The sequence below is a fragment of the Pan troglodytes genome, chromosome 4 (genome assembly GCF_028858775.2).
Source record: "Pan troglodytes isolate AG18354 chromosome 4, NHGRI_mPanTro3-v2.0_pri, whole genome shotgun sequence".
Taxonomy (NCBI): Eukaryota; Metazoa; Chordata; class Mammalia; order Primates; family Hominidae; genus Pan; species Pan troglodytes.
Genome location: NC_072402.2, coordinates 54,829,926 through 54,845,618, shown reverse-complemented (window position 1 = coordinate 54,845,618; position 15,693 = coordinate 54,829,926). Strand labels below are relative to the sequence as shown.

Here is a 15,693-nt window from a genome sequence, read left to right as displayed (position 1 = left end):
TATGCTTTTAGATAGTTAACAGGCTAAAAAGGTAGGGTGTTCAAATCAATTTATACTGATCTATCTACTAAAATTCTACATTGTTTTAGAAATCCTTTTGCTAGGCCAGTGCAGTGGCTCACACTTGTAATCCCAGCACTTTGGGAGGCCAAGTTGGGCCAATCACCTGAGGTCAGGAATTTGAGACCAAACTGGCCAACACAATGAAAACCGTTTCTATTAAAATACAAAATTTAGCTGGGCATGGTGGCACATGCTGTAATCCCAGCTATTTGGGAGGCTGAGGCATGAGAATCTCTTGGACCTAGGAGGCGGAGGTTGCAGTGAGCCGAGATTGCACCGCTGCACTCCAGCCTGGGCAACAGAGCAGACTCTGTCTCGGAAAAAAAAAAGAAAGAAATCCTTTGGCTAGGCATGCTTTTCATTTTAACAATGTATTTGTTTTAAATTAGCTAGATAATATATGATGTATTCTCATTGTAAAAATGTTTAAAGTTCTGCAGAACTCTAAAGTTTCTGTAGCCCTCCATCCCCAAACTCAACCTTCCCCCAGGTAACTCTGTTATCAGTTGTGTTTGTTCTTCTAGATCTGCACTCTCCATTACAGTGGCCACCATCCAAATATTGCTATTAGGACGTGAAATGAGGCTCATAGAAATGAGACATGAAATTTTTATTTTCATTTAATTTTATTAATTTAAATTTAAATAGCATCATGTGGCTAGTGGCTACCGTAGGGGACAATAAATTCTATAGACCTCCGTGTGATAACATAAATAATTTTATGCCTATAGGATCATTATTACTGTTTTCTGAGGCTTCTTAAAAACATAGCGTTATATTTAATGATCAATCAGCAATTTATTTTTTCACTCAACAAAGATCTCTTGCTATTTTTAGCTGATGCATAGTATTCAATAGTATGGTTATTTCATATTTCATTTAGCCATTTCCCTACTGGAGGACATTCAGATTTCCAGCTTTTGACAATTACAAAGAACATTCTTGCAAAACGCATTGGGAATACATGCCAAGTATTTTTTTTAATAATAGATACTTAGAAGTAGGATTAAGTGATAAGATATCAGCATTTTAAAATTTTAATAGAAACTGCCAAATTGTTCTCCAAAGTAGATTATTCAATTTACACTCCCACCAACAGTCTTTGAGATCCCACGTTTTTTCCTCAAACAGCCTTATGTTGTCATCAATTTCCCTGTACTAGTTGTCAATGCCTTTTTTCCCTCGAGAATACCTTCTATTTCTTAGGCAAAAGAAATTAAGAAGAGCGTCAGTGAGCCGGGTGCGGTGGCTCACGCCTGTAATCCCAGCACTTTGGGAGGCCAAGGCAGGTCAATTACCTGAGGTCAGGAGTTCAAGACCAGCCTGGCCAACATGGCGAAATCCCGTCTCTACTAAAAATATTAAAAAATTAGCTGGGTGTGGTGGCAGGCACCTGTAATCCTAGCTACTCAGGAGGCTGAGGCAGGAGAATTGCTTGAACCCAGGAGGCAGAAGTTGCAGTGAGCTGAGATCTCACCACTGCACTCCAGCCTGGAAGTGGGAAGATGTAGTTCACATTGCTTCTGAGTCAATGTTCAATTTTAGCTCTTTAACAATTTTAGTTGACCAAGCATTTCCCAGGAGTCTCTCTAATATGACAATGCCTACACATTATAGAAGGGTTTTGAGAAGGAAAAAGCATTAACTTTCTTTTTCGGTAATTTTCTGGCACTACTCAGTAAAATATGTTTTAAATTGCTTTTCCTATAATAAAGATAGATTGTGCTAAGCATGTATTCTTTGTGCCTAGTCCCTCTTTTACACATCAGTGTAGAATTTGTAATGCCTGGTCAGGACTCTATTGCTAGTTTGTGTAACTTTTTCCTTGAGCAAAATCAATGGTCTATAGATAAGGCCTCAGCTGTAAACTTACTGAATTCTGGCCTGACAGCAGTGTTGCTGCAGCGTCCTTAGACAGGTAGTTTTATGTGAATGAAAGAACAGGAGTATAGTTTTGACTAAGTTATATTTGTCCTGGAGCCTGAGGCGAGCCAACCACTCTCTAGGGCTCAGTTTCCTTATCTAAAAGCGATGGTGAGCTGAGCGCAGTGGCTCATGCCTGTAATCCCAGCACTTTGGGAGGCTGAGGAGGGTGGATCACCTGAGGTCAGGAGTTCGAGACCAGCCTGACCAACGTGGTGAAACCCTGTCTCTACTAAAAATACAAAATTAGCCACATGTGGTGGCAGGTGCCTGTAATCCCAGCTACTCAGGAGGCTGAGGCAGGAGAATCGCTTGAACCTGGGAGGCAGAGGTTATGGTGAGTGGAAGTCACACCACTGCACTCCAGCCTGGGTGACAAGAGTGAAACTCCTTCTCAAAAAAAAAAAAAAAAAAAAAAGAACGGTGATAGAACAGAAGACCACAAAGGTAATCAAACTAAAGTTGTAATTGAAAAAGGAGTGTAATTCCTACATGATTGGTTTATGTAGGAACTATGTCTTACTTAGTGGTTAAGTAAGACAAAAGTGAAACAATAAAAATGTATATTGGAACAAGGCAATTTCTTTGCTGCATCTGGAAATTCTAGAAGACTGTTTCCCCCAGATTTTTTGTGCTACTTACAATTTAATGGTTGCAGACATGATGTACAACTTTAATAACATTTTCTTAATCAGTTTGTAGACAGTCAACACCATTAAACAAAAAATCAATTCCTGGGCCGAGCGCAGTGGCTCATGCTTGTAATCCCAGAACTTTGGGAGGCCAAGGCAGGTGGATTACAAGGTCAGGAATTCAAAACCAGCCTGGCCAAGATGATGAAACCTCGTCTCTACTAAAAATGCAAATATTAGCCAGGCATGGTGGCGGGCAACTGTAATCCCAGCTACTCGGGAGGCCGAGGCAGAGAATCGCTTGAATCCAGGAGGTGAAGTTTGCAGTGAGCCGAGATCGCACCACTGCACTCCAGCCTGGGCGACAGAGTGACACTCCATCTCAAAAAAAAAAAAAAAAAAATCAATTCCTGATTTGTGGCATATGCTGATTTCCATTGTATAAATACCTGGACTAAAGCTGATTTTAAGCTACCAACGTTATATCAGCCTATGTGGAGTTGGGAATAACATGTCAGTTTATACAGTGTTTCCATCATACAGATGCAATAAACAAATGACCTCACAAACAGAAATAACAGAATGTAGTAAAACACTTAGGAAGGGATGAGAGTTTTGAGTATGTATTATGTTTTTCAGATAACTTGAAGTTTACATAATTAAACTTTAGATACTTGATGCATTAACAATTTGCTTAACAAATTTCTGGACATTTAAAAATAGGTTCCTGTGAGTCAGTTCAGACCAACTCTAAAATACTGCTGCTTTTTCACCATATAGACATCCTCGAGTCTGAAAAACCTGTTCCTTTGTGATTTTCTAAGAACTATGTTGTTTTGATTGATTTTTAGAAGTTCTTTATAGTTTCTAGATGTGAGGCCTTTTCAGATACAAGTATTGCTAATATCTTAGGCTTAGTACCCACTTTGTAAACGGGAACTTGACAAATCTGGGATTTTAGTGTAGCATGTAAGTGTTCAATACATGTTTGGTTAAATAATTCCCCGTAAAAGATACTGACATGGAGAGATTACATGAGCCCCTGGATACTTAAGCCATATATTACTTTTATGTGGAACCATTTCAGAGAAGGAAGTCTCTCATTTTGTCTTAATAGCATGTTTCACTATCTCACAGGCCCATAAATAGCCTACTCCAGTGATTACCACCTTTTCTGGAGTTGCAAGACCAGGAAGATCAGAATCACAGACTTTTGAGATTATAAAGGAATTTAAAGTCCTAATGGTCCTGTCCACCTTACTAGTATACATTACATATGATACCCAGCAACATCCTTTCTGCCAAAGTAATACAGTTTATGCATTCACTTAAGAAATAGTAAATGATAAGCAATTTTGCTATAACAACTCATGAGAATTTTATGACTGTATTTGGAGACTTGTGGGAGTAAAGACCAGCGATGAAAGACAAGGAAATGTAAATCCAATTATGTAATAGAATATGATGACCCAACATCTCCTTTTTGCTCTGTGGGTTTATATTGGCCCCCCTTCACCCATGCTTTGGACTTTACCATTTCCTTCTCTTCCTCCTCCAACTTCCCTTTGCATCCTGGCCCCTTCCAAACTATGTGAGTATGGATGTGTTAATGTATTACTCCATCCAAAGGACTATAACTCATATTACCCAGGAGATTCTAGAAACAATGTCTGAACACATCACAGAAACTAAAATGAGGAGAAGCTCAGGCACTAGCAGAAGGCCTGGTTTTGGTATTCTTCAATCTACAGCTGTACAGCTGCATTCTTAACCTTGGCTGCATATTAGAATCACCCGGAGAATTTTATAAATTTCGTGCCTGGGCCACACCACCCCAGACCAGATAAATAAGAATCTCTCAGGGTGCGACCCAGGCATCAGTTTTTTTGTAAAACTCCTCAAGTTATTCCCATGTGTAGTCAAGATTGGGAGCCATCCCAGGTTGAGATGTATTGATATAAACCAGCATCCACATCTATAAATTAAGGCCATTTATTTTACACAGTCTTGAATAAAAAATGAGCATCTGTCTTCCACTACTGTGAGGAAGCACATTCCCTTAAAGTAATGGTAGGTAATAATTCTTTCCTTCTCTGGGCTACATAATCTTGGCTCTTCTCTCATGCTTTCACTCTCTTAAACTTCCTTCCTCAGGCTCCTGTACCAATCTTCAATTCACTTGGGATGTCCTAGTCTAAAATATTTATTTCATTTGAAAGGAAAAATATCAATTTCTATCTAAATTGGAGTAAGATGCAATTCAGATGTGTTTATTTACAAAACATAAGTTGTTATTTATCTGTGTTTAATTGATCCTGGAACATTCCATGTAAAGAACATTCCATGTAAAGAACCAGGCAACTTGGCCAGGCATGGTGGCTCACACCTGTAACCCCAGCACTTTGGGAGGCCAAGGCAGGTGAATTGGTTGAGATCAGGAGTTCAAGACCAGCCTGGGCAATATGGCGAAACCCTATCTCTACAAAAAATTAGTGGGTATGGTGGTGTGCACCCGTGGTCTTAGCTATTTGGGAGGCTGAGGTGGGAAGATGGTTTCAGCCTGGAAGATCAAGGCTGCAGTGAGTTGGTAATTGGGCCACTGCACTCCATCCTGAGTGACAGAGTGAGACAATCTCAAAAATAAAAAAATAAAAATAAAACCAGCCAACTTGTCTGAGCTCACAAAGGTTTTAGGACTCATCTGTGTAAGAGAGAAGTGACTGCGTATCAGGAAACAGGATGAGGAGTTCCCTCCCATAACCCACAGCTCTCCAAGAGAACAAAGAGGTACATGTCTCTGATTCCCAAAAGCAACTTCCTTTTTTTTTTTTTTTTTTTTTAAAAAAAAGGGGATTGTGCTTTTCAAATTTATGGATGTAAATAAAAGACCTCAGGAATTCATGGATTAGGAGCAAAAGATTAAAGTCAGTACAAATGATATTCTAAATAGGCAGAATGGGCTCAAATTCCTCTCAATTCTTTCTGATTGAATGAAAAGTAAAGAATAAAATCTCTGGCAGAAGAATATAATGAAGGGCATGGTGTGGAACAGGTTGAAACCTGCATTTCTCAAATCCGTATTGTATAAACCAGGCATTACCTTCTGTATTTGTTAAGCTAATTTGTTTTAATATTTGTATTGAAAACATGTTTGGGTTGCTATTAACATAGGAATTAGGCAGTATTTTGGAGAGCCTCTTTTGAGGGAACAAATGTACAATCAGTCATTAAAAACGTAAAAGAAAATACAAATTATATTTTTCTAGCAATAAATTGATATCAAGCATGTTTTAAAATCGGTGATGTGGTTTGGCTGTGTCCCCACCCAAATCTCATCTTGAACTGTAGCTCCCATGATTCCCATGTGTTGTGGGAGGGACCTGGTGGGAGATAATTGAATCATGGGGGCAATTTTCCCCATGCTGTTCTCATGGTAGTGAATAAGTCTCACAAGATCTGATGGCTTTATAAGGGGAAACCCCTTTTTCATGGTTTTTTTCTCTCATTTTCTCTCATGTCTGCCACCATGTAAGACATGCCTTTTGCCTTCCACCATGATTGTGAGGCCTCCCCAGTCACGTGGAACTGTAAGTCCATTAAACCTGTTTTTCTTTATAAATTACCCAGTCTTGAGTATGTCTTTATCAGCAATGTGAGAATGAACTAATACAATGGGCAAATATTTAGGAAAATTTTACTCAATACAAAGAAATCCTGGCCTCAAAACTGACATGATTTTTACATATACAATATCATGTACAAATAGTTTATAACTTAATCCACATTCTCTCTTTTCATAAGCACATAAGAAGAATACAAGCATACCTGTGGTATGGGAAATGGAAAGACTACTTACTATTCCCAATTTTGAGTAAACCTAGCTTTCATTTGTGATTATAAGAAATGTTTTTTCCTAGTAAAATTCTGACCATAATATTTCTAAAAATTAACACTTCATTCATTGATTCACTAACTCATTCATACAGCTAACATTTATTGAGCACCTACTAGGTTCTAAGAATGTATTAGTGGAAAAAGCACAAAGATATATAGATCTGGATCACTGACCTCTCCTACTACTCAGAAAGGAATCTGACCCATTATGTAACAGCCAAGAATGGTGAGCTACTGAAACACTCTTTCACCTCTTGGTGTTATTTCAGAGGATGAAGATGAGGAAGAGGATGCTATGTACATGATTAGTGGACAGACAGGTGGCTGTTTTAAGAACCACCTCTAGACAAAATAATTTGCAATAGCTCTGATAAGAAAGATGTCAACACAATTAGCTTTTGCATGCATTTTAAAAATTTTGGTATGGACTTTCCAGTGAAGGTTTTGTAAACTGTTATCTCATCCGTACCGAAGGATGGTACCATGTTTTTGCAGGTGGTACTCTAATGTTCGACTTTGTGAAGTAAAGTATGTGGTTTACTTATGATGCAACTCCTGCATTTGTTGCCAATGGCAATGGTTGTTTTCTTCATTAGGTTTCATATGGTTGGTCAGGTTATGTCATGAGAATTGTATTGAGAAAAATTATGAGTTTGTTGAGTGCCAGCTCTCTGCAGTGAGAATGGTTTGGGGTGAGGGTGGGGGGAACTGGCAGTGTTTCTTCTGGTAGGCGAACAGAAATGCAGACTCGTGGGCACTCTACACAAGCCTTTCCACATCAACTGGCCTCCCCTCTCCCAATCCCCGGCATCTATTTTCTAGCCTTTAGAAAATTGCATACATGTGTCTGGAAAGTTCCGTCGATCAGCTCTTTCTGCAGCACTCCACATTTCTGTGGCTTCAGAAAACCTTGAATTGTAATCTCCCTCTTCTCTCAGGATGCATCACTGAGAAAAACTTAAATCAACTATAATTTTCAACAGATTCTAAACAGGGATTTAGAAAGATAAGGTGGTTACTGAATTGAATTAAAATAAATTCAGGCTGTAGTCCAATTGCTTCCAGCTCTTCCCCTCCCTCTGTTGGCTAACAAGTGTTTCCAAAGCCATAGGGCATTAAGAATCCTGAAACAGCTAATTAACAGGGCTGCTCTACATCACATGAAGCATGTGGGTTCCAGGCAGCTGTAAAACCTCAGCTTCCTGAGGCTATCCGAGTGATGATGAAGCACTTGGAATTGGATCTTGACATTCTGCTACCTGCCTGTGGCAGAAAATAACCTTTTTAACAGGGACTTTAGGCGAGGATAGTACTTTGGGCACAAAAAAGTCTCATTGCCATGACTATGAAAAAGTACATGAACATTTCCTCATGTTCAGACTGTGACTCATGACTGGCCTGTTAATGGACAGAGGAAGCCTCAGGCGTTCTCTTGACACATCGTCCAACCAAATGAAATACGGGATTGGTGAGATGATTTTTCATAGCTTTGAATCAACTATCTTCCAAAAGGCAGATAAAACCAAGATAAAAGAGGTCATTGATGCCCTTTTTCAACATTTTTTTTCCACCTATCTAAAGATTTCGCCAGGAGAAATAGAGGGCTAGCCTACCATATTTCACAGGGAAATAAACAAAAGCGATAACAAAAACTTAGCATTTTTTCAAAAACATTGGACATCTTGACATGAATTGGTCTCATCTCACATAGATCTGAGTATAAATTATGTGCTTTATTAATAAAATATTCTGTCACACTGACAATGTCTTATCTCTTGCCTCCAGTCTATAATCCATTTCCCATAACGTTATAACAAAAGTCTTTCTAAAACGTGTCATTCCTCTACTTGAATAACCTTGATTTCTTCCTCTGTTTGATGGTAGATAATCTGCACATTTCTTATGCTCATTATACCAAGGCTTTCACTACCAGATTCACAGCTCTGTAACTTCGTCTCAGGGGACCGGGGAGAATATTCTGGAGCTACAGAAATTTAGTTGCCGACATGCCATGTCCATTTAAACCTATTACCACATCTTCCCATTCACTTTCTTTCTGCTGAGTTCTTCGTTTTATCTTAAGGTGCTGATTCAATGTCACTTGCTTTGGGAATACTTTCTTCACCTCTCAAACAGAAGGAATCACACCCTTTGTCACTTGTATTCACTACTCTATCACCCATACACATGGGTAGGTCTGTGACTTACCTTTTTGTCCCAGATGTCTTTATCATCATCTGTAATATACAGAAGGAAGGTGATAAATGACTTGCTGAAGGATAGATGGACAGATAAATGGATGGAATTAGATCATTGAACTATACCTAAAAGCTCTTGTAATTCTATAATTTATTTTTAATGAGGAGCTTTTGAAGTGATTACTAGAAAATATACCAATTAGCGACCACAATTAATATTCAGTGACATTTAAAATTTCAAGTGAGATTTTAATTCACTCCTTGAATATGTATGTCTTTTATATAGGCATCTCACTACAACGTCCTTAGAAGTGGCATAGACTGAAATATAAAAGCTGGGTCTATCAAGCAACTAAAATCTGACTTGATGGTTAAAAGGTAAGAGACACATCTTAAAAATGCATATGTAAAGCCAAAAGCTGGGAATGATGCTAACATATTGAGTGACACATAAGCATAGAAAATCATCCACAGATGCTAACAGTAGGCTGAATTAAAAGTATAATAGGAACAAGGTAAAGCACAACATTTACTTAAAATAACAAGCTATGTATAAAACCCAACATTCTCAGCAATAGAAAAATGAAAAAAATGCATTCTAGTATGGTATATCTCTATAAGATAGACATCATGGAAGACTTTAAAATGATGGCTTTGATGAAGTTTAACATGTTTATTGATTTCATAAAAATGTTCATGGTACAGTGTCATTTCAAAGAAAAAAAGAGACAAGGTTTGAAAAGGTCTAGTTAAAGACTATTTGCAGGGGATTTAGTGACCTCTTTGGAGAGAGCTCCTTGTACTGAAGAAGGAGCTGGGCACATAGAGCTGAGCCCAATAACAAAACCTTGGCTGTCTGAAGGAAGGAGGCATTCTAAATGGAATATGGCAGCTGCACTTGAATGCTTTTCCAGGGATGAATCTCTGGATCCTGGGAGAAGCAGAGAGCTTTTAAGTAAAGAGATGTTGCATATAATTCCGTACAGTATCAGGAACAAAGTGAGAAATTTTAACATCCATTGGAGCAGCTACAAAGCCAAAGCATGGCCTTGTGATAGCTGGTTGACTCCCTGGGTAACAATGAGACCTAACAAGCTTTGGGGAGTCCAGAGAGCTGCTGGTTCTGGTGGAAGAGCAGTGGTTCCAAGAAGGGGGACGTGTTCCTGTGAGACACATTTGGAACTCCCAGAAATAATGAAATAGATTGTGTAGAAGAATTGCTTCAGCAAATGTGGGAAAAAACTAATGAAATTTAAATTATTATAGTTAATGTAACCTCCCTTGTTGCATTAGGCTAGAAAGTCCTGGAAAAATTTAAAGATTCCCTTACATATCTATAGAATAGGAAAAATTAGAAAGTTCACTTATCAAAAGCTTGTTATAGGTAGTGATATGGGCTTTACAAAAAGAAAATAAAGTAAAAAATACTCAATAATGCAAAATCCAAAATAAACACAATGTAATCATAGACCTCTTTAACTTCAACAGTACAATACTGTTTCACAGCAAACAATCACTTCACTGTTACCTGAGCTTGGTTAGGATTTGCCTGAAGTAGACAGCCACACGTTTTATAGGAACAGAGATACTGATGAATTCAGAAATATTTCATGAGAGAAGCATCTCCCAAACTGGGAAGCCTCACCTAAGAAATATGCTCAGATGGGCATGACAGTTGTTTCAAGTGGTGAAGACCATTTCCAGGAAGAAAATTCACAAAAACCTTTTGTTCAGAATTAAGAACAAAAAATGTACAATACAGAGAGGCAGGCTCACAGCTCAGTATAAAGGCTGGTTTCTAAAAGGCCAGAGCTGTCTCATGACAGATCAAGCTGCCTGGAAAGGCAATATGCGTTATGTCATCTATGTTCCCAGGAAGAAGCTACCAGACATGTGCTCAAGGCAAGTCAAGTTCTGTGCCAGAGAAGTGATGAGCCTGCGTGATGTCTACATTCCTTCCAGTGCTAAGATTCAAGATCCTCAGATTTGTGTCTGGTGAAAAACAGTATTACTTGGAATGATTGTAATTTTCTTGGCTATATTGAAGTCATACAGTATATTTAATTAGTCATTATATTCCCAGCTTTATACAGGTATGAATCTATTCCTGATGGGAGTGAAAACTATGCCCTGAATGCATATAAGCGGCATTTTAATCTAAGATAAAATAGAAATCCTTGATTTAGTTCCATTAGTTCTAGGTCTCTGAAGGTCTTCATATTTAATGGCTGGCATCTTTACTTGCTCCTTCAGGGTTCTGCAAAACAGGAGTTTGGGGTCAGCGTTCTTCTAGGAGTAGAGTCAGGTCCTGATTCGATTTCATCCAGAACCAAAGTTATGTTGCTCTGATCTTAGAGTACACAGAGCTGTAGCACTGAAAATAATTTTGAGCCTTATAAGCTAATGTGATATTTCTTTCAGTGTGATCAATGGAAGTTGAAAAGCAGAAAGAGTTCTTTCTGTACGTTTCTGCACTTGGTGGGAGTCTCATTGGAGAGAGTTTGGGGAGGGAGGAACTGACACCATTCCTGTCTACTTTATGCCAAACCTGTGAAAGAGACACACAGAGCCTGGAGAGCTACTGGAGTACCTCTATCTGTAGACAAGGAAACAGGAGCTTACAGGGGACAGTAGTTTAGTGACATGTAGAGCCCAGGTTAAAACACAGCTCTGTCAAATCAAACCTTGTCTACTTTCAAACAACTGAACACAACAAAATAATTACATGAGTGTTTTAAAATGTTGTATTTCAGTTATTGAAAAAAGAAGCCACTCACGCTTATTTTGGAATTATTAAAGTAGCCCAGAATCAAGATTTAAGTGGAAATATTTAAGACCAAAGGCACGTTTTTTTCTTACCTTCAAAATATTTCGGGCTTCATGTGAAACTAAAGCCTTTAAAAAGTTGACCTCAAAGATTGAAAAGAAAAGCAGATAAGCAATTTCCCGGTAAAGAAAGATTGCTACAAAATCACTGTAGACTGTATGGAAATTTCAAAGGGTAGTGAAAATGTGCTCTGATGCCCAAAGTGAATAACAGGATGTGTGACTAAAGCTGTTGACCTACGACCAGCTAACTCACCTCAGAACCTACGGAGCTGCTGACGTTACTTCTCGTTTTCTTTCTCTTTCCCCTTCCTCTCTTTGTCCTTATTTTTTATTCCACCCTCTGCCTCCATTCTGCTTCCTCCTCTTCGATGCTTCCTGTCATCCCATCTTCCTTCTTTACTGTTTCTCTAATTGAGCCTAATATGAAATTCATTGTGAAATTAACATGACCCTAATATGAAAATGTGTTATAGATCACGAAAAACTTCCTGTCTACTACTATGTGTCCTGTTAAACCCAGGTTGCTGCAATCTGTTTCTTTCTCTGATAATAATTTCGTTTTCATTGTGCTCAGCGTGGGTTCTTCTGAGCTCACTCCACCCTCGCCCTGGGATGTGTGCCCATGTGGTGAGCACAGGGAGGTGGGAGTGCACTGTTAATTCTCTTCCTGAGAAAGAGAATGCGCCTTGTCCCTGTCTGAGGAAGACTTCCAAGTACACAGACTCAGAGTCCTGACAGTACGTCCAGCATCACAGAAAAATCTGCCATGGCATTTTATATTCCTAATTGTTCCTAATGTCAACAGAATAACATCCAAGAGAATTCACATAAATCTCCTGTTGAGAAATTTACTGTTAACAGGAGCTTAATACTTCGTAATGCATGTACAGCCTAAATATGTTGTCCTTGGATGGAGAACACATTACTTATTAAAAGCCAGGAGAACAAACACTCTACTTGATCTTAGCCAAAGGCTAAAAAGCTATGAATATAATGGTGGGAGTTCACGGCGCTGAGAGCAACACAAAACCACTTTAGAGAACCTGCACTGTGAATTCTGGTTCTTCTCAGCTGATGGCATTGCGTGCTTTCTTTAACCTCATGATTCTGTGTTTTAGAATGAAGACATTGTGCTGCTAACCCTCATAAAAGCAGGGTAAATGGTGGAGAGGCCAAGCACACCCTCAACTCGTATTGACAGAATTATCCCTCAAACTCCCAGAGTTATTTGACATTATTAACATGGTCTGTAGTATTCATTTTATTTATTCTTTCAAAAATATTTGTAGAGTACCTTCTCAATTACAGTCAGTCACAAGACTGGGCCCTATAAGGGTTAAAAATAAATACTGAAATATAAGCAATATGAAATAAATTCCCGCTTCTAAAGTTACAGGTCTAGGAGGGAGCAGACAGCCCCGGGCTTAGAATCCTAAGACTTGATTCAAGTGCTGCTTCTGCCACTCACTCTCTGAGTGACCTTAGGCAACTCACTTACACCTCTGACTCTCACTTTCTCTCCTCATAAATCACAGATTATATCCAGCTCCCGGGATGTTATGAGACAAAACGAGAGAATGTGTGAGAAACTGCCCTGGGTACTCTGACTACACAAAAATAATGCACTGCAACTAAAGTATTTTCAAAGTCTAGTATAGGATACAATGTGTGGCTCCGAAACACAATAAGTGAAAATAGAAGAGGGACCTTAAACAAGCAAATGGTGACTTTACTAAAGCAGTGACAACAGAAGTCAGTTCTATGGGCTCAGAGAAGAGATAAATCCATGAGTAGTAAGGGTATAAAGGGCTTCCCTGGGGAGGAAACGTGGCACAGAAACGGAACTAAGATTAATTAAGGATGGGCAATAGGATGGTAGGCATTATTCCCATTGTACTCATGTGGAAGCTAAGGCTTGGAAATATTTCATAACAAGTCTGAGGCCACAGTAGAACCAATACGTGGCAACGCCTACATTTAAAACCAGTTTACTTTTATTTTTTTTCATTTCAAATTCCAGGCACTTAAAATACTAGCAACCAACTTTGAGGCTCAAAGAAGCTGTGTGTGTGTGTGTGTGTGTGTGTGTGTGTGTGTTTTGAGGAAGTGGGCATGGAGTGAAGGAGGAAAGTAAGAACACCACATGGAAAAAGCACTAACAAGGGTGGCCAATGCAACAATGCATGTGATGTATTTAGGGGATTATGGATGGAAAATCCAGCTGGCATAGAGGTTTGTGCTGTGAAGGAGAAGAACGCAAGGTGGTAAAAGCATGCTGAGAATAAGTGAATATGCAAAGGAGTTTGGACATTTTCCACTACAAAATAAGGCCTCTTTGGAAATCTTCAAACAGAGGAGTGATCTAATCCAGGTGGTTTTAAGAAGATGGGTTTGGCATCATGTAAACTAATTGACTGGGGAAGAAACAGAACAAAAAGGCCCTTGATCTGCAGAGATATGGCTCTGGCTTAGGGTAGAAGAGACAGAAGGACAGGAACTGGTATGAAGGGAGATTTGAGAAAAGAGTGACTGATTGGAATTGGAATTGGAGCTGAAGGTGGCTGTGTTAAAAAATGACTGTAGGCTTCAAGCTTAGGTGGCAGAAAGAATGATCATGACATTCACAGAAGTGGGGAAGTCAGGAGGATGCTGATTTGCAGGGAAGAAGAGTCAGCTTACAGCCATTGAGTTCAGTGGCAAGACAGTCAAATGGAATGTCCGATAGGTAGGTAATCAGAGCAAGACTAGCAATCTGACTGCAGACTCAGGAGTCCCCGAGGAGCCCGAGTGAGTTCTGTGGAGGTGCATGATTTCCATGGGAGCAACACACTCAGAGGCAGAATGACTCAGGAACCACGTCCTGGGAGATGTCCAGCGTCCAGCTGTGAATACCACAAACTTTTGTCTATAGTGATGATGAAATATTGACTCTGGAATTTTGGATTTTGTGCCTTAAGGGAAGCTTGCAAATGGTGGCCAAGCACCTAGAGAGAGAACTAGTCATATGATTTGTTTATTTCATGCCTGCTGAATAATTGTTTAGTTAATAAATATCCTTATGTAAATCAGAATTTAATCTAAGATGCTTTTATTCTAATTAGGTGGTGACATTATAAGGAAGTAGTTAACTCCTCTCACCTCCAACTTCACTGGCAGTTACCAATGTCCAACCAAAACAACCAAAATGTGTTCATAATAATATTGGTTTAGGTCAGTTGCCAAAACAGTTGAACATGAACATCTAGCCTTTTAAAGGATGGAGATTCATTCATAATGGTTCAACCAAAAAGAAAAGAATGGTTTTAGAAATGTTTTCCAGGCACATTTAATGCAAAGGAAAGCTCTAGTCAAACAATTATCTGCTTGACTTGTTCATTTCATGTGGATGGGGATTAGACCTTCTGATCAACACCTGCCTATTCAACATTTATCTATATATGAAATGGCTTTTTTAATGTAAGAATTTTTCCCCTTAGGGGCTCATAGATTAAGCCGTGGTGACAGAGAGCAATTGCATTTTTAAGTGTTACTACTTAGGTATAAATGGTGATCATCTGATTTAATCCCTATCCCAGTGGGCCATCATGAAAATACAGCTCATATATACAGCTCCTGTGGCGTGCAGGACATTACCATGTGGTATTTGCCAATATGGGACATTGCACTCATGTGTATACACACACATGCACAGACACACATGCACAGGCACATGCACACACACAGATGCACATACAGACATGGACACAGACATACACACAGACATGGACAGATACACCGACACACACACAGAGGCGCGCACGCGCGCGCGCACACACACACACACACACACACACACACAGACAACTCTAGCTATCTCTGAGGTAATTCAACAAGCCCTGCAGTTGGCTTCATCTTTATATTCAGAACTTGTTTTTTTATCTTTCCTTTGAAGAGTAATCCTATCTGAGACAGAAAGAAGATGAGTCACACCGAGGCAAAACTTTGTAGGTAGAAATGTGCATAAATGCGCTTCTCTAAGATGCTCATGAAGAAAAGACAAAAGAACAGCCATGTCGCTGAGATGCCATCTGTGAGGCTGGCACAGTGAGGCACGACATCCCTGGTGCTTCCCGGCAGCCTGCGAGGGCTGCCTCCCTCCTTCCCTCCCTCCCTCC

General features: G+C 39.3%; 1 protein-coding gene and 1 pseudogene across 15 annotated transcripts in view; both read right to left on the bottom strand.

Annotated features, from left to right (window-relative positions):
- Positions 1-15,693, bottom strand: part of PDE4D (phosphodiesterase 4D) — a 1,566,198-nt gene that overhangs the window by 813,928 nt on the left and 736,577 nt on the right. The window lies entirely within an intron of this gene.
- On the bottom strand, positions 12,347-12,525 carry LOC112207341 (U2 spliceosomal RNA; annotated as a pseudogene).